Here is a 17,721-nt window from a genome sequence, read left to right on the forward strand (position 1 = left end):
TGAGGAAGACCTCTGGAATGGCGGATACACTGTGATGATACAGCTAGAGCAGAACAATGGTGTGACCAGACATCTGCCACACTCCTTCTACCTGGGCTCAGAGAGAGGGATATGCTACTACCCCGGTCAGCCGCGACTGTGTCACAGATGTGGGGGCAGGCACCTCGCCATCAACTGCTCCCGTATTAAGTGCTCATTTTGTGGACAGTTTAGTCATTCAAAGGACGACTGTACAGGTCCAGTCATCTGTAACCTGTGTTTAGGATCTGGTCATACGTTCCGGGACTGTCCGCATGCAGATCATAATAAAGGCAGTGATGAGATCTTCTCAGAGGCCATGGAGGAAGGTCAGGAGGATGTCACTGCAAGAGCAGATACAGCCCCAGAAACTGGAAATCCTCATACTGAAGCAATGCAAATTACTAGTGACCCTGCTGTAGAGAGTGGAGACCCTCCTGATGCACTACAAGTACCGGCAGAGTTGGAGACTGATAGCCAAACTACTTTATTACAAGTACCAACATCTGCTGAACCACAAGTACCAGCTATTGAAAAGGCTTTGAAATCCAGAAATCCTGCTGTGGAAGCTAAAGTACCATCTGTAGCACTACAAGTACCAGCCACTGAAGAGGATTCTAATCTGCAGAGTAAAGTGACCAGTAAACCAGTTGCCAAACCACCTAAGGAACTGCCCTCTGCGTCTACAAAGCCTGATGGTCCAGCTGCAGGGCTCAGGAAGCTCAGGAGGTCTTCTGTGTATGAAGAGGGGTTCCAGACTGTAAAAAGAAAGAACAGCGCTACAGCAAAGAAAACCCTGGATCCGCCAGTGCTGGCCATAACCTCCGGGCAGTATGGTGCGCTAGGGGAAGAAGAGTCAGAAGAAAAGATTGAAATGGACTATGTTTCTTCACATAACCCTGATGGTGACCCTCTGGAAGATGAACCTGGCCCTTCAGTGTCCACCAAAAGATGGGGTTCTAAAGGTCACAGTAGTGGAAGGAGGAAAAAGAATAAGAAAAACTAAGGGACCTGGATGAGGCTGAGAATCAGCTCTATAAATGTGAACAGTGTGAAGACTAAGAACAGGCGGCAGACGATCTACCAACGTCTGTCTCAGGAGAGATCTGACATCTTCTTCTTACAGGAGACTTATTTGAAGAGCAATGCTCAGGTGTTTGCAGCTAAGAGAGACTGGAGACATGGAGCATCTTTCTGGTCCTTCGGGCTGGAGAGAAATGATGGTGTGGCAATTCTCTTCAATAAGATTGAAGTTGAGGTGGAGAGAGTCCTGGAGATCTGTTCGGGCCGCTGTCTGATGCTGGACTTTATACTGGACACTGTGTATTATAGAGCCATTAATGTCTATGCTCCTCAGACTAGAAAGGAGAGGAGGGAATTATTCCAGCAGATGAAGCCATATTGTTTTACATCCAGGGTGTTTATAATGTGCAGGGATTTTAATAGTGTCTCCTGTAATGTGGACCGTTCCAGTAGTCATAAGCAATTGAGATATGATGAGAACTTCCTTAACAATATAGTCCAGCAGGCTCATTTAGTGGATCCCTATGGTTTGCGTGGCTCCAATAGAGCCTACACTTACCATAAGGCCGGTAACGCCAGTAGAATAGACCGGGTGTATATAAAACGTGAAGTGAGGAGCTCTGACTACAGGACGAGTCCCATAGAGTTCTCTGATCATTGTATGGTGAGTGTCACGTTGGATCTGGCCGGGGCTGTGGTCTGTGGTAGGGGCTACTGGAAGGTGAACAGCTCGGTGCTGCAAGATCCAGGGTTTAGAGAGGCCTTTACCACCTTCTATAATGACCGGAGGACCACCCAGTGTATGTGTGAGGACACAGCGGAGTGGTGGGAGTGTATGAAGGGTGATATCAAGCAGTTTCTGATATGTACTGCGAGGAGGCATAGTAATGTGGAGTATATGAGGTATTCTGCACTGAGGCTGCAGCTAAGCAGGTTATACGGTAAGACCAATAGTGGTGAGAAGATAGATGGTAAATACGTCAGCCAGATAAAGCAGGAGATGCGGGAGCTGCAGTATGACCGCCTCAAGTCTCTCAAAGCAGAGGGGCAGTTCGATAATTGGGGGGTCCACAACCCAGACCCCTATATTGCCTGTAAGAACAGGGTTAATAAGAAGCTTATGACCAGCCTGTTAGATGAGCATGGGGTGGAGCAGTCAGATCAGAGTAAACTCCACAAGATTATTAGAGATTATTACAAAAATCTGTTTAAAGGCCGTCAGATAAGTGGTGACAGCATCAGAACTTACCTGAAAGGCGTCAAACTCCCTAAACTAGATCATGCACAAGTAGATGGCTTGGCCGAGCCCATAACTGAGGAGGAGGTGAAGAGGAGCATTGACTCCTTAAAAACCAAGAAGAGCCCGGGCCTGGACGGTCTGACCAGTGAATTCTATAAGGAGTTTAGAGATATATTAGCCCCAGACCTGGCGCAGGTCTATAATGATTGCCTCTCTGCCAGGAAACTTCTGCAGTCACAGTATAAATCTGTTCTGGTTCTCCTGGCAAAGAAAGGAAATCTAAAAGACTTAAAAAACTGGCATCCATTGTCCTTACTGAACACTGATTATAAAGTCTTGGCCAAGATCTTGTATCACAGGCTGAGTGCGGTGGCGGATGACCTGATCATCTCCAAATAGACGTGTGGTGTGAAAGGCCGGACTGTAGAGGACTCATTGCTGCTGGTGAGGGAAGCGGTGACATACATCAGGCAGCACAGTGGAGGAGCATATGTGGTTGGGTTAGACCAGAGCAAGGCCTTTGACAGAGTCCATCATGACTACTTATATCAGGTGTTGTTGGAGTATGGCCTTCCTGTACGCTTCATACAATGGCTGCAGGTTCTATATAAGGAGGCGGTAAGTCAGCCTCTGATTAATGGTCACTTGGCAGAACCCTTTAGGATCATGTCTGGTGTAAGGCAGGGCTGCCCTCTAAGCCCATTATTGTACGTCTTCAGTCTGGATCCTTTTTTAAGAAAGTTGCAAGATAATAGAAATCTCTTGGGGTTGGAATGTCACCTACAGAGTAAAAGAGTGGACATAAAGTTCTGTGCTTATGCGGACGATGTGACGGTTCTGGTCTCGTCTAGTGAGGACTGTGTGGCCCTACAACAGGAGATAGCAGCTTTCTCTCGAGTGTCAAATTCTGCTGTGAATATGGATAAGAGCGAGGCGTTGTGGCTGGGGGGTGACCGTGGGGTCTTCTCAGTGCCCTTTAGAACAGTGCAGGGCAAGATAAAGATTTTGGGGATTCAGTTTGGAACTGTAGATGATGGGAAGGTGAACTGGGAGGAGAAGCTGGCGGTGTGTGAGCAGAAGGTGCAGTGCTGGAGGCACTGGAAGCTGACCTATCAGGAGAAGATCCGCCTGCTGAAAAGCTTCCTTCTCCCGCTATTCCTCTATGTCAGTGTGGTGTTCCCAGTGCCCGATAAGTTACTCACCAGACTGACCAATATCTTCTTCCACTTCTTGTGGGGTAATAGGGTGAATATAGTCAGGAGGAACATTGTCTATCTCCCCCAGAAGGAGGGCGGCCTGTCCATGCCCTGCCCAGAGCTCTTCTTTAACCTAATGTTTCTGATGAGGAATTTCTCATTTTGTAAGAGTTCAGAGTTGAAGCTGTGGAGTCATCTGTTTAAGAACCAGATCCAGCAGTTTGTGTCTGTGTGGTCGGTAGGTGACCCCATTAAGAGGATCTCGGGGTCACCAAGAATAACGTTTCCTGGTACGCGGTACAAGCAATTAGCAAGATCATTAAATGGAAAATCTTATATGGTGAAGTAAAGCAGCTCAGTAGGAAAGATATGTATAAGAACCTGCTGATGTTTCAGTCTAGTACCCATATCCAGCTGAGGAACGCCCCGAACCTGGATGTAAAACAGGCTGTGAAAATCCTGGAGGACCCCAGAGTCCCCGCTCACATGAAGGATGTGTCATGGCTGGCATTTCATGGTAAAATGTATGTCAGGGACAATCTAAAGTGTAGAAATGTGCCAGATAGATCCTGCCCTAGAAAGCAATGCCATCAGGTACTGGAGACCATGGAGCATCTTCTGCTGGACTGTCCGTTCAGTGTCCAGGTATGGGAGGCCGTGTCAATGTCCCTTCAGTTACCACATCTAGTGGGGCAGCTGTATAATCAGCTCTTGTATGGAGACTTCCCCCCCAGATCTCAGACAATACAGCAGAAGTTCCCTGTATGTAGGGAATGTAGTGACCATGTACCATCTGTGGTGTGCGCGGTGCTGCCTGGTCATCAACAGAGAGCTCCTGACCTGTGATAAAATCTCATATAATATCCTGGAAAGTCTGAAGATGATATATAAGAAAGACAGGAAAAATAACCGCAATAACGTGTACTGGAGGAACATCCATGTGTCAGCAATTGTATAATGTGTTGTGATGTGTATTATGAAAGTGATGTCCCTTTATATTATTTTTCTTTTCTATGATTTTATTGTAAGTGTATTGTAATATTTTGTTGCCTGTTTTTAAATAAAAAGATCATTATAGTAGTTATATTTTTGTACATAGTAGCAGTATTATAGTAGTTATATTCTTGTACATAGTGTGGGGGGTTAGCTCTTCTCCGGGGGTCATTCTCACAGATACGCCTTTAGGACACCAAGTTTCAGGTCCAAACAGTGTATTTATTGTTCAACACCAGCAACAATAAAATGGCAAAATAATAAACACTCGCCCGTCCAGGCTTTAACTAAACATAAAGTTTCCTGACTCACCTAGGTCCCAGTTCACACCCTGTGAACTCGTGCGGCTTTGTCAGCCAATGTCCCACAGCCTCCTGGCTGTACAGAGCACAGTACGCCCACTGTCTCCAGTTCAGTATTTCTTGTGGGGGATTGGGGCTCAGTAGTCTGCCTGACTATGGCCCTGCGACCCTCCCAGGCGTCGCTGCGTCCCCCAACTCCAGGCTATCGCCCAGCTTTGTGGTCCCTCAGCCTTGCCCAGCTGAGACCACACAGACAGAGCCTCCAGGCCTCTGTCCACAGGTACCACACTCCCCCCTTTCTGACACTCTGGGAGGTGCTTTGTGCCAGGCTGATTACCTCCAGCTTCTCTCACCTGTGGTGGAACAGGGGTGTGGACCGAATTATCCACCCCTTCCTTGCCTCTAACCTGAGTGAGACCTGTCACTGTCTCACATATCCCCCCCCTTTGTTCAAGCCCGTGAGGGTGAACACCTGCATAACCACGGGAGGCTGGTGAGAGGGTATAGACCTGGCCTGGACGTGGGGAACAGCCACCCACCCTGCTCTTTGGCTGCTCCCAATAAGAACCGGCCCAGATTGGCTTTACAGCCACACTAAGTAACAGTGTCAGCGAGCACTAGCTGCCGCTGACACAGAAAATTACCGGTTCTTATTTCACCGAGGCCAGGAACCTCGGTGACACGTACCTTTCCTTTGTTCTGCCAGACCCACGCCATCAGAGCTTGGTTTATCACCAAAACCAACATCTTGCCTAACAGAAACTGCCTAAAGGCCTCATGTGCCCATCTCATGGCCAGATACTCTTTTCTTACTCTTTCCCGAGTGATGATGCGCTGTCGTATATTTTGATCTCTTTCTTTTTAGATCCTCTTGTACATGCGCCTCACGTCCTTCCTGGGACTGCTGCAGCTCTTGCCTGAACTGTTCCCAGTCATGGTCATATCCCGAGACTTTCTCCTTTGCTTTGCAGGGCTCCTTCAGCAGAGCATGCTTGCCCCTACTCGCTTCTTTTAAGTGCATCTGGGTCACTTCTTCCTTCTTTCCAACAGTAGTTACCCCAGCTACTATGGCAGTTTTAGAGACCTCTGCTTCTTTAGCGGCTTTTTCCACTTCGGCCGCGGCTCCCTTTGGCTTAACTTTGGTCTCTGTAGAACCTGGGGACTTCATGTCAACCAACATATCGGCCTTAACTTTTTCTTCTTGAAGTCTCCAGTCTCTTTGACCGCCTTCTCATCCTTCTCGGACATGGCACCATACACTTGCCCTGTTAACCCCTCCCCCTCTTTCTCATTGAGGCAGGAGGCACCAGGGTCTTCAGCAGACTCCTCGTCTTCTTTTATTTTCTCCAGAGGCTCACCCAGGACCCTGTTCTCATTTTGTGGAGGAGTCAGGAGATACAGGCCATTGTAATAGCCCGGATCCGAAAACTGATCGTTCACCTCCTTGTACTTCTTCCCCAGCAGCCTGCTGGCTATTTGGAAGGCCTTGTATGCAGAGGGGACATCTTCCAGGCCTAGGCTACACGCTACCACGGGTCTGTAGTCTTCGGCATCCACATCAGCCCCATCAACTGGTTTAGCAGAAGCATCTTCCATCTTCTCTGCCACAGCCAGCACCACAGTGCCACCCTCTCCAGTCCCATTTTTAACAGGCTCTGGCTTCTTGACGTCTTCCAGAAAACTCTCCTCTTCAGGTTTCTCACCTTCTACCTGCTGCTCGAGAGCACACTTAGATTTCTCCAACTCATCTTTTAAGCTCATGAGATTTTCAGTCTCTGCTCTGAGTTGCTTGTTCAGCCTCTCCAATTCAGCATGCTCCTCAAGCGCTTCTTCCAGGGCTTTAGCCAAGGAGAGGGCCTTGGTCTCCTTTTCCCAAGCATCAGTCTCTGTTTGGTCACTTTTTTCACCATATCGAGCAGAGATGCATTTCTCTTCAGCTAGGAGCCAGTCACACTTCTCCTGTTTCTTCGCTGGATTAGACATAACTTGCTTCTGGTGGTCCAGGTCCACCATCAGATCTTCCAATCCTCGCTGAGGTTTGTTCTTTGTTTTCTCCACCTTTTTGTAAGTCACACCCTGTTTCTCCAGGCGCTGAACCACCAACTCCATGTTTTTCAGCAGTTTCTTTTCAGCTTTTTGCACAAGCTTGTGGGAAGTGCCCCGCTTTTTGGCCTCCGGTTCCAGCTGCTCCTTGCTCGGCTCTGCTGCAGCAGATGTAGGAGTATCACCATTCTCTTTCTTTGCCCTTTCTGAAATTTTCTTCAGTTGCTCTGTGAAGACAGCTAGTCCCGTCTCTAACGTTTCTAGGGAGCGTGAGGAGAGAGAGAGATCATCCTCCTGTTTGCAGCTGTACTGTCGTGTCAGGTCACCTACAACTGTCTGGATATGGGCTTCAGAACCTAGGCTGATGTCACCCGACTTAATTCCCATCTCGTCAGATATAACTGTCTGGTCGCTACTAGTAACCACCTTTGTTTCGCAGGACCTTGACATGGTAGCTTCCCTCTCTGAGTCGGTCACAGCACATACGTCGCCCATACCGCTCGTGTCAATATTAATTCTGACCTCTAGGGGCACCGATGAGCTAATCCCCACCTGGGACACTTCCTTAGTAACCGACCAACATTGTGGAGACTGCATTTCCACCTCTGGTACGTGCGGTACACCCTCTAACCCCATCCTATTTTCCTGCACCTTCAAACACTGAGCTGGAGCTGGGCTTTGCTCCACACTACTTATATGCATGTCTTCAAACCTTTTGATTACGTCATATCGCGCTTCATGAAACATAGCAGATGCAGAAAATAAAGTTTCATCATCATTTACATTTTTACCACCAGGGGGCGCTTCTCCCCTGACCACAACCTGCAACGGAAAAGTTATATCACTGTCACCACATATTTCATATGACATCACATTTTCCTTATGCATTTCCGCACTTTTGTCACCATCACCTTGCACTTGACCAGCACCATTGTTTCCAATAGTCAATATTCTTTCCCCATGCAGGTCAAAGTGCAGCTCCCTTAGATCCTCACTTAAAGGGACAGGTACAGGTTCTGCAGGAGTTTCGTCACTATCTGCAGAAGTGTCTACCTTACCCCACAGCAACAAACCGATATCACGGCCCAACACTCCCTCATGCATGATCATATCTGTAACATCAAGTTCTTCAGTCTCTGTTCTCATTGGAGTCTCACGCTCAGTGAAAATCAGTGGATAGTCCTTCTCCGCACGACTGTCCAGCACCTTTATTATTTTACCAGTCTCAGGTTTCAATGTTGTGCTGCCTCTCACCCGGGCTAGCATGGGATCCCGGATCCTTGTCATCCCAAAACTAGCGTTGGTCATGGGCAACTGAGGTAACACAGAAACCTTCCCCCCTGCAGGTTTCTGCGAGGGAGCCATCACAGCCGGCTTATCCGCCTGTCCAGACACAGTTCCTTCTCTGTGTGACTTATCACCTACCGGCCCAGCAGATATCCCCTGCCGCCGGCTCACTGTCACTGGCTCTGCCACATGGTTAATAACAGGAACAGTCTTACCCTTTGTAATCAACCATTCTGGTAAAGCAGTGACATCCTCTCCCGCGGACTCATCAAGGTTGTGGTTGCCCCTAGCAACAGCTTTACTGCACCTCCGCACTTCCTCTCTAGGACTCCGGACACAGTCGCAGGGAAGATATGCACTCCTGAGAACCGCACCGCTCTTCACCTCCTTGTCTTCCCGACGGTTGCCCTTGGCAACGGCATATCTTTGCCTTTTATCAGGAACTCCGCTCCACAACTGCCCAAACAATGGAAAGTCCTTGCCCAGTACAAATTCCACTTCCAGTGTCTCACATTTTAACAGCTCCCATTGCACAGAGCCATAGTCCGTCACAAAGGTCAGTGACACCGTAGTTTTTGTCTCTGGCCCCCTTGTTACAAAGTCCAGAATTTCAGGCAGGACCCGAGACACTTGCTGGCGGGAGTCTAGAATGACCCCCAGCGGGATTCCGCCGATCACTAACTCGCAGGATTTCTCCCACGGGCTATACCATTTTTCAGCCATTTCCACTGCTCAGTCTCTTGTACTGGGCTTCTGGCCCTTTAAATCTTGCACTGTTTGCACCACAGAAAAAAAAATGTCCAGTTTAACACCAGCAGTCTCTGCTCTGCAAACTAGCAGGCTTCCAGCACTTTTACTTCTCAGCAGGGACACCTGCCCGCATCCGACACCAATTGTGGGGGGTTAGCTCTTCTCCGGGGGTCATTCTCACAGATACGCCTTTAGGACACCAAGTTTCAGGTCCAAACAGTGTATTTATTGTTCAACACCAGCAACAATAAAATGTCAAAATAATAAACACTCGCCCGTCCAGGCTCTAACTAAACATAAAGTTTCCTGACTCACCTAGGTCCCAGTTCACACCGTGAACTCGTGCGGCTTTGTCAGCCAATGTCCCACAGCCTCCTGGCTGTACAGAGCCCAGTACGCCCCCTGTCTCCAGTTCACTGTTTCTTGTGGGGGATTGGGGCTCAGTAGTCTGCCTGACTATGGCCCTGCGACCCTCCCAGGCGTCGCTGCGTCCCCCAACTCCAGGCTATCGCCCAGCTTTGTGGTCCCTCAGCCTTGCCCAGCTGAGACCACACAGACAGAGCCTCCAGGCCTCTGTCCACAGGTACCACACTCCCCCCTTTCTGACACTCTGGGAGGTGCTTTGTGCCAGGCTGATTACCTCCAGCTTCTCTCACCTGTGGTGGAACAGGGGTGTGGACCGAATTATCCACCCCTTCCTTGCCTCTAACCTGAGTGAGACCTGTCACTGTCTCACAATGTCATGGTCTTACCTTCTTGCCGTCCTCCTTCGTTTGACATGTGCTGGCGGCCATCTTGGTTTCTGGGTTTCTTGTAGCCTCCCACCCTGCGGCTTCTCCTTCCCACTGGGAGGAGCTGGATGCCTAGCTCATATATATAGGAGGTCTGTGGCTTCAGTTCCTTGCTTGGTCCTCCTGTGTTCACATGCTTCTAAGACTGCTGCTGCTTCTGGTTCCTGATCCTGGCCTCGTCTGACTACCCCGCTGGTTCCTGATCCTGGCTTCGTCTGACTACCCTGCTGGTTCCTGATCCAGGCTTCGTCTGACTACCCTTCTGGTTCCTGATCCAGGCTTCGTCTGACTACCCTTCTGGTTCCTGATCCAGGCTTCGTCTGACTACCCTGCTGGTTCCTGATCCAGGCTTCGTCTGACTACCCTTCTGGTTCCTGACCTCTGGCTACGCAAGACCCTGCTTCGGTTTAGCCATCCGTTTGGACTTTTGCTTACAGCTTGATTTCAATAAAGCCTTCTTATTTCCACTTATCTCTTGTTGTACGTCTGGTTCATGGTTCCATGACACACAATAGGAGCAGTGTTATAGTAGTTATATTCTTGTACATAGGAGCAGTATTATAGTAGTTATATTCTTGTACATAGGAGCAGTATTATAGTAGTTATATTCTTGTACATAGGAGCAGTATTATAGTAGTTATATTCTTTTACATAGGAGCAGTATTATAGTAGTTATATTCTTGTACATAGAAGCAGTATTATAGTAGTTATATTCTTGTACATAGGGGCAGTATTATAGTAGTTATATTCTTGTACATAGGAGCAGTATTATAGTAGTTATATTCTTGTACATAGGAGCAGTATTATAGTAGATATATTCTTGTATATGGGAGCAGTATTATAGTAGTTATAATCTTGTACATGGGAGCAGTATTATAGTAGTTATATTCATGTATATGGGAGCAGTATTATAGTAGTTATATTCATGTATATGGGAGCAGTATTATAGTAGTTATAATCTTGTACATAGGAGCAGTATTATAGTAGTTATATTCTTGTACATAGGAGGGAGTATTATAGTAGTTATATACTTGTACATAGGAGCAGTATTATAGTAGTTATATACTTGTACATAGGAGCAGTATGATAGTACTTATATACTTGTACATAGGAGCAGTATTATAGTACTTATATTCTTGTACACAGGAGGCAGTATTATAGTAGTTATATTCTTGTACATAGGAGCAGTATTATAGTAGTTATATTCTTGTACATAGGAGCAGTATTATAGTAGTTATATTCTTGTACACAGGAGGCAGTATTATAGGAGTTATATTCTTGTACATAGGAGGCAGTATTATAGTAGTTATATTCTTGTACATAGGAGCAGTATTATAGTAGTTATATTCTTGTACACAGGAGGCAGTATTATAGGAGTTATATTCTTGTACATAGGAGGCAGTATTATAGTAGTTATATTCTTGTACATAGGAGGCAGTATTATAGTAGTTATATTCTTGTACATAGGAGCAGTATTATAGTAGTTATATTCTTGTACATAGGAGCAGTATTATAGTAGATATATTCTTGTACATGGGAGCAGTATTATAGTAGTTATATTCATGTATATGGGAGCACTATTATAGTAGTTATATTCATGTATATGGGAGCAGTATTATAGTAGTTATAATCTTGTACATAGGAGCAGTATTATAGTAGTTATATTCTTGTACATAGCAGGGAGTATTATAGTAGTTATATACTTGTACATAGGAGCAGTATTATAGTAGTTATATACTTGTACACAGGAGCAGTATTATAGTACTTATATACTTGTACATAGGAGCAGTATTATAGTAGTTATATTCTTGTACATAGGAGCAGTATTATAGTACTTATATTCTTGTACACAGGAGGCAGTATTATAGTAGTTATATTCTTGTACATAGGAGCAGTATTATAGTAGTTATATTCTTGTACATAGGAGCAGTATTATAGTAGTTATATTCTTGTACATAGGAGCAGTATTATAGTAGTTATATTCTTGTACACAGGAGGCAGTATTATAGGAGTTATATTCTTGTACATAGGAGGCAGTATTATAGGAGTTATATTCTTGTACATAGGAGCAGTATTATATTAGTTATATTCTTGTACATAGGAGCAGTGTTATAGTAGTTATATTCTTGTACATAGGAGGGAGTATTATAGTAGTTATATACTTGTACATAGGAGCAGTATTATAGTAGTTATATACTTGTACATAGGAGCAGTATGATAGTACTTATATACTTGTACATAGGAGCAGTATTATAGTACTTATATTCTTGTACACAGGAGGCAGTATTATAGTAGCTATATTCTTGTACATAGGAGCAGTATTATAGTAGTTATATTCTTGTACATAGGAGCAGTATTATAGTAGTTATATTCTTGTACACAGGAGGCAGTATTATAGGAGTGATATTCTTGTACATAGGAGGCAGTATTATAGTAGTTATATTCTTGTACATAGGAGCAGTATTATAGTAGTTATATTCTTGTACATAGGAGCAGTATTATAGTAGTTATATACTTGTACATAGGAGCAGTATTATAGTACTTATATTCTTGTACACAGGAGGCAGTATTATAGGAGTTATATTCTTGTACATAGGAGGCAGTATTATAGGAGTTATATTCTTGTACATAGGAGCAGTATTATATTAGTTATATTCTTGTACATAGGAGCAGTATTATAGTAGTTATATACTTGTACATAGGAGCAGTATTATAGTAGTTATATACTTGAACATAGGAGCAGTATTATAGTAGTTATATTCTTGTACATAGGAGCAGTATTATAGTAGTTATATTCTTGTACATAGGAGCAGTATTATAGTAGTTATATACTTGTACATAGGAGCAGTATTATAGTAGTTATATTCTTGTACATAGGAGGCAGTATTATAGTAGTTATATTCTTGTACATAGGAGCAGTATTATACAGACGTGGACAAAATTGTTGGTACCCTTTGGTCAATGAAAGAAAAAGTCACAATGGTCACAGAAATAACTTTAATCTGACAAAAGTAATAATAAATTAAAATTCTATAAATGTTAACCAATGAAAGTCAGACATTGTTTTTCAACCATGCTTCAACAGAATTATGTAAAAAAATAAACTCATGAAACAGGCATGGACAAAAATGATGGTACCCCTAGAAAACACAGAACATAATGTGACCAAAGGGACATGTTAATTCAAGGTGTGTCCACTAATTAGCATCACAGGTGTCTACAACCTTGTAATCAGCCATTGGGCCTATATATATGGCTCCAGGTAATCACTGTGTTGTTTGGTGATATGGTGTGTACCACACTCGACATGGACCAGAGGAAGCAAAGGAAAGAGCTGTCTCAAGAGATCAGAAAGAAAATTATAGACAAGCATGTTAAAGGTAAAGGCTATAAGACCATCTCCAAGCAACTAGATGTTCCTGTGAGTACAGTTGCACATATTATTCATAAGTTTAAGATCCATGGGACTGTAGCCAACCTCCCTGGACGTGGCCGCAGGAGGAAAATTGATGACAAATCTAAGAGACGGATAATCCGAATGGTAACAAAAGAGCCTAGAAAGACTTCTAAAGAGATTCAAGGTGAACTTCATGCTCAAGGAACATCAGTGTCAGATCGCACCATCCGTCGTTGTTTGAGCCAAAGTGGACTACATGGGAGACGACCAAGGAGGACACCATTGTTGAAAACGAATCATAAAAAAGCAAGACTGGAATATGCCAAACTACATGTTGACAAGCCACAAAGCTTCTGGGAGAATGTCCTGTGGACAGATGAGACAAAAATCGAAGTTTTTGCCAAGGCACATCAGCTGTATGTTCACAGACGAAAAAATGAAGCATATCAAGAAAAGAACACTGTCCCTACTGTGAAACATGGAGGAGGCTCTGTTATGTTCTGGGGCTGCTTTGCTGCGTCTGGCACAGGGTGTCTTGAATCTGTGCAGGGTACAATGAAATCTCAAGACTATCAAGGAATTCTAGAGAGAAATGTACTAGCCAGTGTCAGAAAGCTTGGTCTCAGTCGCAGGTCATGGGTCTTGCAACAGGACAATGACCCAAAACACACCGCTAAAAACACCCAAGAATGGCTAAGAGGAAAAAATTGGACTATTCTAAAGTGGCCTTCTATGAGCCCTGACCTCAATCCTATTGAGCATCTTTGGAAGGAGCTGAAACATGCAGTCTGGAAAAGGCACCCTTCAAACCGGACACAACTGGAGCAGTTTGCTCATGAGGAGTGGGCCAAAATACCTGCTGAGAGGTGCAGATGTCTCATTGACAGTTACAGGAAGCGTTTGATTGCAGTGATTGCCTCAAAAGGTTGCGCAACAAAATATTAAGTTAGGGGTACCATCATTTTTGTCCATGCCTGTTTCATGAGTTTATTTTTTTACATAATTCTGTTGAAGCATGGTTGAAAAACAATGTCTGACTTTCATTGGTTAACATTTATAGAATTTTAATTTATTATTACTTTTGTCAGATTAAAGTTATTTCTGTGACCATTGTGACTTTTTCTTTCATTGACCAAAGGGTACCAACAATTTTGTCCACGTCTGTAGTAGTTATATTCTTGTACATAGGAGGCAGTATTATAGTAGTTATATTCCTGTACATAGGAGCAGTATTATAGTAGTTATATTCTTGTACATAGGAGGCAGTATTATAGTAGTTATATTCCTGTATATAGGAGGCAGTATTATAGTAGTTATATTCTTGTACATAGGAGCAGTATTATAGTAGTTATATTCTTGTACATAGGAGCAGTATTATAGTAGTTATATTCTTGTACATAGGAGGCAGTATTATAGTAGTTATATTCTTGTACATAGGAGCAGTATTATAGTAGTTATATTCTTGTACATAGGAGCAGTATTATAGTAGTTATATACTTGTATATATGGCAGTAGTATAGTAGTTATATTCTTGTACATAGGAGCAGTATTATAGTAGTTTTTGTCTTGTACATAGGAGCAGTATTATAGTAGTTATATTCTTGTACATAGGAGGCAGTATTATAGTAGTTATATTCTTGTACATAGGAGCAGTATTATAGTAGTTATATTCTTGTACATAGGAGCAGTATTATAGTAGTTATATACTTGTATATATGGCAGTAGTATAGTAGTTATATTCTTGTACATAGGAGCAGTATTATAGTAGTTTTTGTCTTGTACATAGGAGCAGTATTATAGTAGTTATATTCTTGTACATAGGAGCAGTATTATAGTAGTTATATTCTTGTACATAGGAGCAGTATTATAGTAGTTATATTCTTGTACATAGGAGTTCAGTATTATAGTAGTTATATTCTTGTACATAGGAGCAGTATTATAGTAGTTATATTCTTGTATGATTCTTGTATATTCTATGATTATTTTCTACTGATGATAACATTGTTTTGTTCTTGATCCTCCATCTCTCGATTAGTTAATGACTCAGATTTTACATAAAGACATTCTCCATTCTGCGGGACTTTTCCCTTTCCCTGTTACCAGGTGGATCCAGCAGATTAGAATCTATGGGCAGAATCTGGTACAAACACAGTCAGGGAACAGTCATATGGCGTAGCTGAGCCGCTGCTGGGATCGGACAGCACATGTTGCAGCATTGTTATATAATGTAATGCAAACTGCTTATTCATTTCTGATAGTAATTGGTGTCACCGTAACCTGCAAAAAACTATTAACAATGAGCAATAAAACACAGTGGTTCTAACTAGTAACTATAATGCTGCTGCGTCTTGCGGTGCTGTCTTCGGCATCAAGGCAGCTCAATAAAGAATTTTCCGGTCTACATAAGTGCCCCACAATCCTACAGGCGCGATAGAGTATGCCAGAGCCCCCACACAGACCGCACGTGTTCTCCTCCTAGATACACTTGTTGGCAGGAGGACGACCTCAGTGATACATAAGGATCAGGCACTTGTGATAAGTCGCCAGATCCTCAGCAAATAATATTCTGCAAGTTCATGATAAAGACAACCCAACCCTAAACGTCTCCTCTAACAAAAGGTAAATATCACTGGGCCCGTCCACCCACACCCAGCGAAGAGAAAACGTGGACGAGTCGGAGCGATGTCAAAAAGTGACAACAACGCTGAATGGCCGTGTAGGCCAACAATGACGCACTGTTATGGGGGATCTGTGGATGACACTGTTATGGGGGATCTGTGGATGACACACTGTTATGGGGGATCTGTGGATGACACACTGTTATGGGGGATCTGTGGATGACACACTGTTATGGGGGATCTGTGGATGACACACTGTAATGGGGGATCTGTGGATGACACACTGTTATAGGGGATCTGTGGAGGACACACTGTTATGGGGGATCTGTGGAGGACACTGTTATGGGGGATCTGTGGATGACACTGTTATGGGGGATCTGTGGATGACACACTGTTATGGGGGATCTGTGGATGACACTGTTATGGGGGATCTGTGGATGACACTGTTATGGGGGATCTGTGGATGACACACTGTTATGGGGGATCTGTGGATGACACACTGTTATGGGGGATCTGTGGATGACACACTGTTACGGGGGATCTGTGGATGACACACTGTTATAGGGGATCTGTGGATGACACACTGTTATGGGGGATCTGTGGAAGACACTGTTATGGGGGATCTGTGGAAGACACTGTTATGGGGGATCTGTGGAAGACACTGTTATGGGGGATCTGTGGAAGACACTGTTATGGGGGATCTGTGGATGACACTGATATGGGAGATCTGTGGATGACACACTGTTATGGGGGTGATCTATGGATGACACACTGATATGGAGGATCTGTGGAAGACACTGTTATGGGGGATCTGTGGAGGACACTGTTATGGGGGATCTGTGGATGACACACTGTTATGGGGTTGATCTATGGATGACACACTGATATGGAGGATCTGTGGAAGACACTGTTATGGGGGATCTGTGGAGGACACTGTTATGGGGGATCTGTGGAGGACACTGTTATGGGGGATCTGTGGAGGACACTGTTATGGGGGATCTGTGGAGGACACTGTTATGGGGGATCTGTGGAGGACACTGTTATGGGGGATCTATGGATGACACACTGATATGTGGGATCTATGGATGACACACTGATATGGGGGATCTATGGATGACACACTGTTATGGGGGATCTGTGGATGACACTGTAATGGGGGATCTGTGGATGACACTGTAATGGGGGATCTGTGGATGACACACTGTTATGGGGATCTGTGGAGGACACTGTAATGGGGGATCTGTGGATGACACACTGATATGGGGGATCTGTGGAGGTCACACTGTTATGGGGGACCTGTGGATGACACACTGATATGGGGGATCTGTGGAGGACACACTGTTATGGGGGATCTGTGGAGGACACACTGTTATGGGGGATCTATGGAGGACACTGTTATGGGTGATCTATGAATGACACACTGATATGGGGGATCTATGGATGACACACTGTAATGGGGGATCTGTGGATGACACTGTAATGGGGGATCTGTGGAGGACACACTGATATGGGGGATCTGTGGAGGACACACTGATATGGGGGATCTGTGGAGGACACACTGATATGGGGGATCTGTGGAGGACACACTGATATGGGGGATCTGTGGAGGACACACTGATATGGGGGATCTGTGGAGGACACACTGATATGGGGGATCTGTGGAGGACCCCCTGATATGGGGGATCTGTGGAGGACACACTGATATGGGGGATCTGTGGAGGACACACTGATATGGGGGATCTGTGGATGACACTGTAATGGGGGATCTGTGGATGACACTGTAATGGGGGATCTGTGGAGGACACTGTTATGGGGGGATCTGTGGATGACACTGTTTATGGGGGATCTGTGGATGACACTGTTATGGGGGGATCTGTGGATGACACTGTTATGGGGGATCTGTGGATGACACATGATATGGGGGATCTGTGGATGACACACTGATATGGGGGATCTGTGGATGACACACTGATATGGGGGATCTGTGGATGACACACTGATATGGGGGATCTGTGGATGACACACTGATATGGGGGATCTGTGGATGACACACTGATATGGGG

The sequence above is a fragment of the Bufo gargarizans genome, chromosome 3, assembly GCF_014858855.1.
Source record: "Bufo gargarizans isolate SCDJY-AF-19 chromosome 3, ASM1485885v1, whole genome shotgun sequence".
Taxonomy (NCBI): domain Eukaryota; kingdom Metazoa; phylum Chordata; class Amphibia; order Anura; family Bufonidae; genus Bufo; species Bufo gargarizans.